The 13,547-nt window shown below is 50.0% G+C and overlaps 1 pseudogene; it reads right to left on the bottom strand.

Moving 5' to 3' along the window:
• Positions 1-333: 333 nt before the first annotated feature.
• Positions 334-451, bottom strand: LOC124607846 (annotated as a pseudogene).
• Positions 452-13,547: the final 13,096 nt, after the last annotated feature.

Here is a 13,547-nt window from a genome sequence, read left to right as displayed (position 1 = left end):
GTGTCTTCAGCTTCTAAACCTATAGAGACAGCGCCACCGGGAATGGTTGCTATCGCTGCATCCACAGCTACAAACCCACCAGGAGTAGACAGTACATCCACAGGAGTATGCCGCAAAAGTTTTGAGGACCTGTTGTTGGACATACTTAAGAGCACTCCGTCTTCAGGCCACAAGTGGCCCATCGGGACCATCCGATCGCCGTGTCATCCTCATTTGAGGATGCGGATAGGAGGAGCGTGTGGTCGTTATGATGGTTTTCTTTTACCGGAGCCGCTACTATTCGGTCGAGTAGCTTCTCAGTTGGCATCACGAGGCTGAGTGCACCCCGAAAAATGGCAACAGCACATGGCGGCCCGGATGGTCACCCATCCAAGTGCCAGCCACGCCCGACAGCGCTTAACTTCGGTGATCTGACGGGAACCGGCATATCCACTGCAGCAAGGCCGTTGCCTGGACATACTTAAGAGTGAGAAAACCCCTGAAACAGGTGATAAGAATCGTAAAAGACTTGTTACCAACTGCGAGATTATTACATAAAAACAATATTTATTAATGAAAGAAAAAGAGGAAACAGAAAAGCAGGAGGAAGCGAACAGAAAGACACTCAAACACTCTGCAAGAGAAAAGGAGAAAGAGTTGGCAAAGATCAACCTTTCTAAGCCTGCTGCCAGCAAAAGAATTAAAAGGAAGAAACTTAGTAACGCCGCTGAAGAGACAAGTGAAGAAAGTGATCAGTTTCCTGTGTGTGACAGTGGCGATGATTATGCTTTTATAAGTTATTCTGACGAAGAAGTAGATGAACATGATGTGAATTCAGTAGAAGTGGGTGAATTGTGTGTTGTCGAAGTCTATGCAAAATCAGAAGTGAATTTCAAGCTGTACATAGTAAAAGTGACAGACCAGTGGCACACTGGATATGAAGTCATGTTTTGCAGACGTCATTCCCAAACAATGAAGTCTATGGAAACAGAAGAAGAGGCTTACATTACATGTAGTAAGGAAGCTGTCAATGCCTCTTAGAAGCAGCTCTGCTAGATTCAAGGACATGATTAGGTTTACTGATGATTTGAGTGACCTATCGAATATTTTTTAACTACGCATATGGTATAATACTTAAATATTAATACCTGTAGTGGGATTGATCTTTACCAGTAATTGTAAAATAAAAGTTGTGTTATTCGAAAATTTGAATTGATTTCATACTCAGTCACTTTGAAGGTGTTGTCTTACGTTGTCGATAACTCAACTACAGGGTCAATGAAATGACTTTTATTAATTTTCTCAGGGGTTTACATGTTTGCCAACAGGCCCACTTACTATTCAAACAAAAACAGTTTGTATGGAACCAAGGCCCTTGTGGCCCATTTGCCCACTTTGTAGGGGTATCTAGGCCCTTTAGGCTTCTTTTTCTTTTTTCCCTTTAAGTTTAAACATCAATAAAATTACATTCCTTTATAATATATCTGTAGGCTACATGTTGTATTCTAAGAAAAGATATTTCAGACATTAATTTAACATATTAGTGCTTCTCAGGCTAGTACTACATTAGCAACTACGTGCTCACGTTGTAAAATCATGGCCCAGATACCCAAACTAATCTTAATGGAACTGTGTGTCAGAGACTTTAGTGTTTTTTTTATTCTTTGAGTTACTCACGCCTGTCAGGACCTACGCTTTTAGACACTGGGATTATTACAATATTCGTGAAGTTATATTCTGTGCCGTATCTCGACGGGATACCACCTGTAAAGCTTATATTGCGATTGGCTTCACAACGCTCTCAGTAACTTTGTGGGAATCTCGTCTATTTCCAGTGCTTTTTTTAGTCTAAATAACTCAGTGTACTATTAATTTCTTCTGACATTACGGTATCACCCATCTCACTTTCATTCTTCCCTTGCCTATGTATTATATTCAAATTTATTTCCTTTTCTGTGGTGTTTCTGCATATTCCTTCGTCCTTCCAGCTTTCCCTTCTTTGTTGTACGAAATAATTCTGCAGACAAGAAAATTACAGAAGGCTATAGAGTAAACACAAAGAGCCGTAAGAGCATCAAGAAATCGTGGAGCAAACCAGTACTGAGCAGTTATCTCTGCACCTCCACCTTTGGAAGCCTAAACTACTTTTTCCTGCTTTGCCACTTTGTACCTCCTACAACTATCAATTTTTAGACGTCAGTATTCTGTCTTGCGGGCTTCATTTGCCACGTTTTTACGAATTGTTAGATAGTACACAAGAAATGAACAGAACGTTTTTTGCTTAACTCTCTGAAGACGGCCGAAGTGGCCGAGTGGTTCTAGGCGCTGCAGTCTGGAACCGCGCGACCGCTACGGTCGCAGGTTCTAATCCTGCCTCGGGCATGGATGTGTGTGATGTCCTTAGGTTAGTTAGGTTTAAGTAGTTCTAAGTTCTAGGGGACTGATGACCTCAGCAGTTAAGTCCCATAGTGCTCAGAGCCATTTGAACCAATTTTTTTCTCTGAAGACGCAATTCCCGCCAACGCCATTGTAGCCCGCATTAGAGATGAATGCAGGAGTATAGTGCGATCTGATGGGTTTCACTAAAATTCCTCTCAACAATAGAGTCCGCGTCTCTTAGGCGGCCGCACAAAGGAAGTCACGAGCGATGGTGCCGCTGGGTGGAATCCGACACATACATTGTGTGCTGCTGACCTGCCCTCCATCCTAAGAGCGTGGAGACTGCACGTTCAAGGTGACAGTACAGTACTTCGCGATACGCCGTGGTACCACTCCAGCACTGTTAAGTGAATAGCTTCATCACATTTATTTGTTCATCCACTAACCGACTACGTATCTCAAGCAAGCGATAATCAGAGTTCAGTGAATCTGATACCGATGTAGAGAAAACTGCATTGTTGCTTCTTGACTAAAGTGTTTGTGCGCACGTCTTGTGAATTATTTTCAGTGCACAAATTCTGGGAAACACTGGACAGAGGTAAAATATAATCAATCGAGCGCGATTTGTTGTTTAAACTATTTGACAGAGCACCTGGAAATCGTCCAAATTCGAATCGATTACTTTTGTTTATAAACAATTCACGAAACATTTTGCAAAATTCATTGAACGTCTGAGATTAGTAAAATTTTTTATGATCTCTTTCACAGACGAAGAAGGTTTAATTTTTCTGGGTGTAGGGGCAACACGAAATGCTTTCCTTCGTAGTGGAGTTAACGTGGTGTTACTCTTCTTCATATACACTGAGGTGACAGAAGCCATGAGACAGCGATATATACATATATACTGGTGGCGGCAACATGGCGCACACAAAGTATAGGAGGGCAGAGCACTGGCAGGGCTGTCGTCTGTGCTCACGTGACTCGTGTGAAACGGTTTCTGATGTGATTATGGCCGCACGACGGGAACTAACAGACTCTGAACGCGGAATGGTAGTTAGGGCTAGATGCATGGGACATTCCATTTCGGAAATCGTAAGAGAATTCAGTACTGCGAGATCCTCAACGTCAGGAGTGAGTCGAGAGTCCCAAATATCAGGCATTACCTTTCACTGTGCACAAAGCAGAGGTCAACGGCCTTCACTTAACGACCAACAGCAGCAGTGTTTCCGGTATCTGTCAGTCCTAACAGACAAGCAACAGCCGTTAGGGCAGTGGGGCAAAATTTGTCGTTAACGGGCAACGGCAGCTGACCACCGACGCGAGTGCCTCTGCTAACAGCTCGACACCGCCTGCGGCGCCATCCTGGGCTCGTGACCGTATCGGTTGGACCCGTGGGGACTGGAAAACAGTGCCCTTGTCAGATGATTCCCTATTTGAGATGACGGTAGGGTTCGAGTGTGTCGCAGACCCCACGAAGCCACGGACCCAAGCTGTCAACAAAGCACTGTGCAAGCTGGTGGTGGCTCCAAAATGTCGTGGCCCGTGTTTAGACGGAACGGACAGCGTTCGGGTTATGTTAGGTACTTTGAAACCGTTTGCAGCCATTAACGTATTTCATTTTCCCACACATTGATGGAATTTTTACGGATGACAGTGCGCCATTTCATCGGGCCACAGCTGTTTGCTACTGATTTTCAGAATATGGTGGACAGTTATAGCGAACGCTCTGGCCACCCAGATCCCCCTACATGAATCCCATCTAAAATTTATGGAACGTAATCGAGAGATTAGTTCGTGCAAAAATCCAACAGCGGAAACACTTTCGCATTTACGCACGGCTACAGAGGAAGCGTGGCTCAATATTTCTACAGGGGACTTCCGACGACTTGTCGACGCCGTACCACGTAGAAACTACTGCACTACGCTGGGCAAAAGGAGGTCCGACACGACGTTAGGAGGGAGGCGTCCCACGACTTTTGTCACCTCAGTGTGTATATACAGGGTGCGGAAAACAGATTAATCCAAAATGTAGCGCAGAAAGATAGTCTCAAACGAAGCAATTTGAGGTTAGGAACTAGGTGTCACATCTGCATGTTTCTGGAGCTATGGGATCGTAACTGAAATCCGACATACCGACGTCTTTACTCAAAATGAAATGTAATTCACAGAAAATGTATACTTCAACTAAGTGATTGTGTTAATCAATCGTCACGATGAAAAGAAGGGAAACTTCGAGGGTCACAAGTTGAGCCGTGCTCACTCCCAACTATGCGTTTTCGTGAATTTTGCTGTCTAACTGTGTTGGGTTTCCCGCACTTCCTTCTACGTGTAGCAGCAGCGATGTGTATCGATATTTGCACCGTGTACCATCTTTGGTTTTGTGTATGTAGTTTCCGGCTAGGGGGCCTGCAGGGAGTCGGTCGGTTGCTGCGGACCGGGGAAGTTACCTCCGCGCGGTGCAGTCGCCTGGGTCCTCTGGCGGCCCTCCGCAGTGTCGTCGCGATCGAACAGATCCACACGCGCTCCGAGCTTCGTGGTTCACCGACCCAGGACGTCAAAGTTGAGTAGTAGTTTCAACTACCCAAACCACGTCCATTCATGCTGTCGTGGTTCGTTTCGGTGGTTCGCTGTAGGAGAGGTTCTCCTGTGAGCGACACCGAATGTTTCTATTGCTGAAATTTAGCTGCCATGCGGTGCACTTAATTATATTTGTTGACTACAATTTGAGTGTACCAGCGGAATTTTCTGCCTTGTGGCTGTTAGTGTTCCGGTTACCTGCCCTGGCCACTAACGTAATTTCAGGCAGTGACCTTTCCTCACCTGTTGACGCTGTCCCACACAGTGTGTAGTTTTGATCGCTAACACACACTTCATGGATTATCACGTTCGTAAGTTTTTGTGTTTTAGTTCTCATGTAATGATTGGTGGCAAGCGAGTCGTCGTGTCGGTCAGTCCCTGACTGTCTCCTGGTTGGGTTCCGATGGATCGAGTGTAGTTGGGCTCACCACCTGTCTCACCTATGCGAATGAGTGCAGACCTACCTCCCTGGAGGCTTCTGAGTGCTGGTTTCTTTATTGTCCCTCTCACCGGTGTTTAAATCATAGGCTATGATAGATTATAAACAGACAATTAAAGGTTCTTGTTTTTACTGGACTTTATGTGTTTCTGAACTTTGGATAATCAGTTGTGGGCCTTAAGCCGCTTACAACGTTATTCTTGAAATTACCCATTAACCAAAAAAACATTGCGGCCTTCTACCTTAAATTTGAAAATTTTAATATATACTACCATAATCTTTTAATTTTGGCCCTCAGCCGCATGTATTGCACCTTGCATACGTTTTTTCTATCTACTTTTGCTTTGAGGCTTTCCAGCCTAGGTGTGATACTATGTGTTTTAATTATTTTATTTGCTATTTTAACTGCATTATTATTTAGTTGACTTTTAAGATTTCTTGTTTGGACGCCCTTAGCGGTGAAATAATTGCCTTTTTGAAACTCGTAGTTCTAAATTTTTGGCTATATGCCGTTTTGATTTAAAGTGTTATTAAATTATAATAAAATTGCAATTTTGAGTGAACCTGACCGACACCTTATTTGGCCCTTTCCACAGTCCTAATGACCTGTTCTGCTGTGCAGGTTTAGAGGGCGTCTCACAAGTGTTTCGCACTGACGTACCACACAGCACTTCTTTATGAATGAAAATGGTCACATGTCCATGTTTCAGTGTACCCTAAAAAGGACAAATCACGCAGTTCCCGTATGCAACTGGCTGCTGATTTGTGTACTCGGTGATGGCTCTCGATAGTGTCGCAGGTGGGAATCACCGAATTCACATCAGACGCGTTTGGTGGACAAGACATTAACGTTATTTCACTATCGTGCTCCTCGATCCATTGTAGCACGATTTTGTCTTCGAGAAACTGACAATTGTACTGCTGGACGATGAGATTGTCGCCAGGGAAGACATCGAGTGTGAGGGGGATGCAGGTGGTTCGCAGCTGTCTGCGTGTCTTCGATTACTACCACAGGTCCCACGGAAGCGTGGGAGAATGTGTATCGTAGCATAATCCTCTAACCAGTCTGCGTCAGTGGCGCGGTTCAAGTTTCGCGCAGTCGTCGCTCTGGCCGACTGCGTTTCTGAAGACGACCATCGACGTGGTATAGCGAAAACGCGATTCATCCAACAAGGCGACACGTTTCCAGTTGTATTCGGTCGAATTTCGATGATCTCGAGTGCAATACAATCGTGATTGACGTTGTCGATGGGTCAACATTTGAATACGCAGGGTCGAGTGCTGCAGAGCCCCTCGTTCGACAATGTGCGCCGGATGGTGTACTCAGAGACGCGTGTGCGTCCACCGGCACTGTGCCCTCTCGCAGAGGCTCCTCAGATTGGCATCTGTGCCACTTTACAGAGTAGACAAGCCTCCACACCTCACGTTCTGTGAAGAGTCGCGGACATCCAGCCACTTCGTGCATAGTGGTAGTTTCACTGACCTCTTAACACTTTCTGTAGATACTCTCGTGAACATTCGAGATACTCGTTAATGGTTCTGCGTAATAATAATCTGCCCTTTGGCAAAGTCGCTAATCTCAGCGGATTTCTGCATTTGCGACGCATATCGTCGCTAGCGCAATCCTCCATCCGTGTGTGCTCGGCTTACGTTCTTTTCTATACAGTGAACTCCGGAGACAGCCAGATCTAGAGGACACGATTTGGGAAAACGGTAGAGCGACCGACAGGGTCCGTCTGTTTAGATACATCCGTGAATAGAGCTGCATACTTCAGAGGCTCATTTAAAATGTCAAAAAATAGCGTATTAAAAATAGAACCTGAAGCACAGTCTCTCCTGTACTGCACTAAATCTGACATTACTCTGGGCATTTGCAATAACCAGGGTGACGGTTGGTTAAAATCCGGATTTCAGCCCACACATGTCCCCCACTAAAGACTCCAGCACACACTTTGCACATCCCAAATGACCTCGTTACCAGCGCACGCCGGTAAAGAGGCTAGCCGTAGCTGGACGAGCGACCGTACGGTATACCGAGCCAGTGAGGAACTGACGTGCCTGACGGACGCACCGTGGAAAGCTCCCATTGGATATTAAACGGCATTTTTCCAGCCTCAGCACACAGACTGGGTTGGTTGGTTGGTTTGGGGGATTAAAGGGACCAGACTGCCATGGTCATCGGTCCCTTGTTCCAAAGACATAGAACACCCACAGAGAACAAAAACGAGGAACAGAAGAGATCACAGACGATACAGAACAGGAGAGACTGAGACAAAGACAAGACAAAACGAAACGAACGAAAACCACATAGAGATAAACGGTGGTTGGCCGACCATACAAATAAAAAAGGAAAAGCCAACCACTTAGAAACACATTAAAAAATCAGTGTAAAATCATAGGCCAAAGGCTAGAGTCGACACAAAACAAAAATAAAACAGAAACACTCAGATTAAATGATAAAATCCCCCTGCCCGAATAAAACGTAAAACTAAGTCAGCCATAGTGGAGTCGTCTGTTAAAAGGGCAGGGAGCGTAGTAGGCAGCGCAAATGTCTGCCTGACCACAGCTAAAAGGGGGCAGGCCAGCAAAATGTGGGCCACTGTCAAAGACGCCCCACAGCGACATAGAGGAGGGTCCTCCCGGCGCAGTAAATAACTGTGTGTCAGCCGGGAGTGGCCAATGCGGAGCCGGCAAAGAACTACCGATTCCCTGCGAGTGGCTCGCAGGGATGACCGCCACACAGCCGTCGTCTCCTTGACAGCACGGAGTTTATTGGACAATGGCAGTTCGCGCCATTCCTCGTCCCATAGCGCCAAGATTTTGCGGCGGAAGACTGCCCGCAGATCAGTCTCTGGGAGGCCAAGGTCCAGAGATGGCTTGCTGGTGGCCTCTTTCGCCAGGCGGTCAACATGTTCGTTACCCGGGATACCGACATGACCGGGGGTCCACACAAAGACCACAGAGCGGCCGCAACAGGCAAGAGTATGCAGAGACTCGTGGATAGCCATCACCAGACGAGAACGAGGGAAACACTGGTCGAGAGCTCGTAAACCGCTCAGGGAATCGCTACAGATAACGAAGGACTCACCTGAGCAGGAGCGGATATACTCTAGGGCACGAAAGATGGCGACCAATTCAGCAGTGTAAACGCTGCAGCCATCCTGCAAGGAACGTTGTTCGGAACGGTCCCCTAGAGTGAGCGCATACCCGACACGACCAGCAACCATCGAACCGTCAGTGTAGACAATACCAGAGCCCTGATACGTGGCTAGGAGAGAATAAAAGCGGCGGCGGAAGGCCTCTGGAGGGACTGAGTCCTTCGGGCCCTGTGCCAGGTCCAGCCGAAGGCAAGGGCGACGAACACACCATGGGGGTGTATGCAAAGTAGCCCGGAAAGTAGGTGGAACAGTGAAAACCTGAAGCCCAGAGAGAAGCTCTTTGACGCGGAGCGCTACTGTACAACCAGACCAGGGCCGACGATCTGGCAGATGGACGACCGATCGCGGGAACAGGAGACGATAATTTGGATGCCCGGGCGAGCTGAGAACATGGGCAGCATAAGCGGCCAGCAAACGTTGGCGCCGGAACCGCAGGGGAGGGACACCTGCCTCCACGAGTAAGCTGTCCACAGGGCTGGTGCGGAAAGCACCAGTGGCAAGGCGTATCCCGCTGTGGAGAATTGGGTCCAGCACCCGCAACGCAGACGGGGATGCGGAACCATATGCCAGGCACCCATAATCCAGACGGGACTGGATTAACGCCTGGTAGAGCCGTAGCAGGGTAGAGCGGTCGGCTCCCCAGCGGGTGTGGCTCAAACACCGGAGTGCATTGAGATGCCGCCAACACGTCTGTTTGAGCTGCCGGATATGAGGCAGCCAAGTCAACCGGGCATCCAAAACCACCCCCAAAAACCTGTGGGTCTCCACCACAGCAAGGAGTTCGTCGGCAAGATAAAGCCGCGGCTCAGGATGGACTGTTCGGCGCCGGCAGAAATGCATAACGCAGGTCTTGGCTGCCGAAAACTGAAACCCATGCGCTACAGCCCAAGACTGCGCCTTACGGATAGCGCCCTGTAGCTGACGTTCAACAGCTGCAATGCCAGTAGAGCTGTAATAAAGGCAGAAGTCGTCAGCATACAGGGAAGCGGAGACAGAATGTCCCACGGCCGCAGCAAGCCCGTTAATGGCTATTAAAAACAGACAGACACTTAAAACAGAGCCCTGTGGCACACCGTTCTCCTGGGCGTGGGAGGAACTATACGAGGCCGCGACTTGCACGCGGAAGGTACGACACGACAGAAAATTGCGGATAAAAATCGGCAGAGGACCCCGAAGACCCCATCCATGAAGCGTAGAAAGAATGTGATGACGCCATGTCGTATCGTACGCCTTCCGCATGTCGAAAAAGACAGCGACCAGGTGCTGACGGCGGGAAAAGGCAGTACGGATGGCCGACTCCAGGCTCACCAGATTGTCGGCGGCGGAGCGGCCTTTACGGAACCCACCCTGAGATGGAGCCAGAAGGCCCCGAGACTCCAGTACCCAATGCAAGCGCCGGCTCACCATCCGTTCAAGCAACTTGCAAAGAACGTTGGTGAGGCTAATGGGACGGTAGCTGTCCACCTCCAGAGGGTTCTTTCCAGGCTTCAAAACGGGGATGACAATGCCTTCCCGCCACTGCGACGGAAACTCCCCCTCGACCCAAAGACGGTTGTAAAGATCGAGAAGGCGCCGCTGGCAGTCCACTGAAAGGTGTTTCAGCATCTGACAGTGGATGCCATCTGGCCCAGGAGCGGTATCAGGGCAAGCAGCGAGGGCACTGCGAAATTCCCACTCACTAAATGGAGCATTGTAAGATTCTGGGTGGTTGGTGCGAAACGAAAGGCTCCGACGTTCTATCCGCTCTTTAATGGAGCGGAAGGCCTGGGGGTAATTCGCAGAAGCGGAACTCATACCAAAATGCTCTGCTAAGCGATTGGCAATGACGTCGGAGTCAGTACAAACTGCTCCATTCAGTGAGAGCGCAGGGACGCTGGCAGGTGGCCGATAGCCGTAGACGCGTCGAATCTTGGCCCAGACCTGCGAGGGAGTGACATGGAGGCCAATGGTGGACACATACCGCTCCCAGCACTCCTTCTTGCCTTGGCGGATAAGGAGGCGGGCCCGCGCACGCAGCCGTTTGAAGGCGATAAGGTGGTCGAGGGAGGGGTGTCGCTTGTGACGCTGGAGCGCCCGCCGGCGATCTTTAATCGCTTCAGCGATCTCAGGCGACCACCAAGGCACAGCCTTCCGCCGACGGGACCCACAGGAATGGGGAATGGCAGATTCGGCGGCAGTAACGATGCCGGTGGTGACCGATTGAACCACCGCATCAATGTCATCGGTAGAGAGAGGCTCAAAAGCGGCAGCGGAGGAGAACAAGTCCCAGTCAGCCTTATTCATAGCCCATCTGCTAGGGCGCCCAGAAGAGTGGCGCTGTGGTAGTGACAAAAAGATCGGAAAATGGTCACTACCACACAGGTCGTCATGCACACTCCATTGGATAGACGGTAAGAGGCTATGGCTACAGATTTAAAGGTCAATGGCGGAGTAGGTGCCATGCGCCACACTGAAGTGTGTGAAGGCACCATCATTTAACAGCGAGAGATCGAGCTGCGACAATAAATGCTCAATGATGGCGCCTCGACCTGTTGCCACTGACCCACCCCACAGAGGGTTATGAGCGTTGAAGTCGCCCAATAGCAAGAAAGGTGGCGGCAATTGGGCGACCAGTGCAGCCAGGACATGCTGCGAGACATCACCATCCGGTGGAATGTAAAGACTGCAGACGGTAACAGCCTGTGGCGTCCACACGCGTACAGCGACAGCCTCTAAAGGCGTCTGGAGAGGGACAGATTCGCTGTGCAGAGTGTGAAGGACATAAATGCAGACGCCACCAGACACCCTTTCATAAGCTGCTCGGTTCTTGTAATAACCCCGATAGCCACGGAGGGCGGGGGTTCGCATCGCCGGAAACCAAGTTTCCTGGAGAGCAATGCAGAAGAAAGGGCGAAGGCTGAGAAGTTGGCGGAGCTCAGCTAAATGGTGGAAGAAACCGCTGCAGTTCCACTGGAGGATGGTATTGTCCATGGCTGAGAAAGGCGTGACAGGACGGGGAAGGCAGATTACGCCGCTGGGTCACCTGCTGCCTCCGATTGAGCACCCGTGCTAGTGTTATCCATGGCGTCTGAGGGACCGGCGAGTTCTAGGTCCTCAGCGGACGCCAGGATCTCCACCTCGTCCTCAGACGCAGAGCTGTAAGGTGGCGGTGGGGTGGCTGCCACCGCGAGTTCCTTGGGCTTAGAGCTCTTCTTCTTTGATTTCTCACGCTGCTCCTTGGGTTTAACTGGCTGGGAGGGCTTCACCGATTCAGTCTCCGGGACTGAGGAGGATCGTGAAGCCCGTCGACCAGCTGATTGCGGGCACTTACGCCACTGGCGGTCGTCAGCCTTCCCACTGGTGGAAACCTGGGAAGGGAGGGACCCGAGGGACCCCTTGCGAGCGTGAGAAGCCGAAGAAGTTGGACACTTCTCCGGCTTAGAAGCAGGGACGGACGTCCCTGATGGGGGGGATGGTGTTGCCCCTGAGGTAGGTGGCGCAGGAGCAACCCGGTGGGTAGAGCCCCCCACTGGCAAGGGGGCAGGAGGAGTCTTACTGGTTATCGAGCTGGCTGGAAGTCGTGAAACTGATGGGGCGGGCACAGGTGTCGTAGCGGCGGCGTAGGATGACGTCATTCGCACGGGATGTAATCGGTCGTATTTCCGCTTGGCTTCAGTATAAGTCAGTCGGTCCAGGGTCTTATATTCCATGATTTTGCGTTCTTTCTGGAAGATTCTGCAGTCTGGCGAGCAAGGTGAATGGTGCTCCCCGCAGTTGACACAGATGGGAGGCGGGGCACATGGAGTATCGGGATGAGACGGGCGTCCGCAATCTCGACATGTGAGGCTGGAAGTGCAGCGGGAAGACATATGGCCAAACTTCCAGCACTTGAAGCACCGCATCGGGGGAGGAATATAGGGCCTGACGTCACATCGGTAGACCATCACCTTGACCTTTTCCGGTAACGTATCACCCTCGAAGGCCAAGATGAAGGCACCGGTAGCTATCTGATTTTCCTTCGGACCCCGATGAACGCGCCGGACGAAATGTACACCTCTGCGCTCTAAGTTGGCGCGCAGCTCGTCATCAGACTGCAAAAGAAGGTCCTTATGGTAAATAACTCCCTGGACCATATTTAAACTCTTATGCGGTGTGATCGTAACAGCAACATCCCCCAACTTATCACAAGCAAGTAACCGTCGTGACTGGGCAGAGGATGCCGTTTGGATCAGGACCGATCCAGAGCGCATTTTTGACAAGCCCTCCACCTCCCCAAACTTGTCCTCTAAATGCTCGACGAAGAACTGAGGCTTTGTTGAGAGAAAAGACTCCCCATCAGCTCTCGTACAAACTAAGAATCGGGGCGAATAAGTGCTACTGCCATCCTGAGATTTACGTTCCTCCCACGGCGTGGCCAGAGAGGGGAACGTTTTCGGATTGTACTTTTCAGCATTAAATTGAGCCCGAGAACGCTTAGAGACTGCTGGCGGCTGGCCGCCAGCGACAGATGATGTACCACGCTTCATTGCGGGTCATCCGCCCTGATGCCACCTACTCCGACCAAGGGCCCTCCCCACGGGCGCCACCCAGCCGCAGCAAAGGCCACCTGGCAGGATGGCCATTGCCGGGAGTCCCGATGCCCCAGGGAGATGGGCATCTACTCCTTGGCATACGTGGGGAGTGAACGGCGCAGGCATCAGTAGAGCGATCCCTGTGTTGTCAGGGGGCTACAACCAAGAGGGTACATGGCGACCCCACCACAACGGACTGGCTACCGTGCTGGATCTTAGGTGCAAAAATGGCCAAGGTCGTCGTCACAGTTAAAAGAAACACTGCAGAGTGCAGCGTGGTAATCGCCCATGAGATCGAAAACGAGCGGGACACCATCGCAACGACGAGAAAGACGGCAATAGGTCTAATTGCACGAAGGATACAGTGCACCATGTAAGGTGCCCTTCCCCAATTGGCTCGCTCTTCGGAATAATTTGGATAGATGGAGGTCAAACCCGAGAGGGGACCATCACATAAGGCCGAAA

Source organism: Schistocerca americana, chromosome 3 (assembly GCF_021461395.2).
Source record: "Schistocerca americana isolate TAMUIC-IGC-003095 chromosome 3, iqSchAmer2.1, whole genome shotgun sequence".
NCBI classification, from domain to species: domain Eukaryota; kingdom Metazoa; phylum Arthropoda; class Insecta; order Orthoptera; family Acrididae; genus Schistocerca; species Schistocerca americana.
This window is presented reverse-complemented; position numbering and strand designations above follow the sequence as displayed.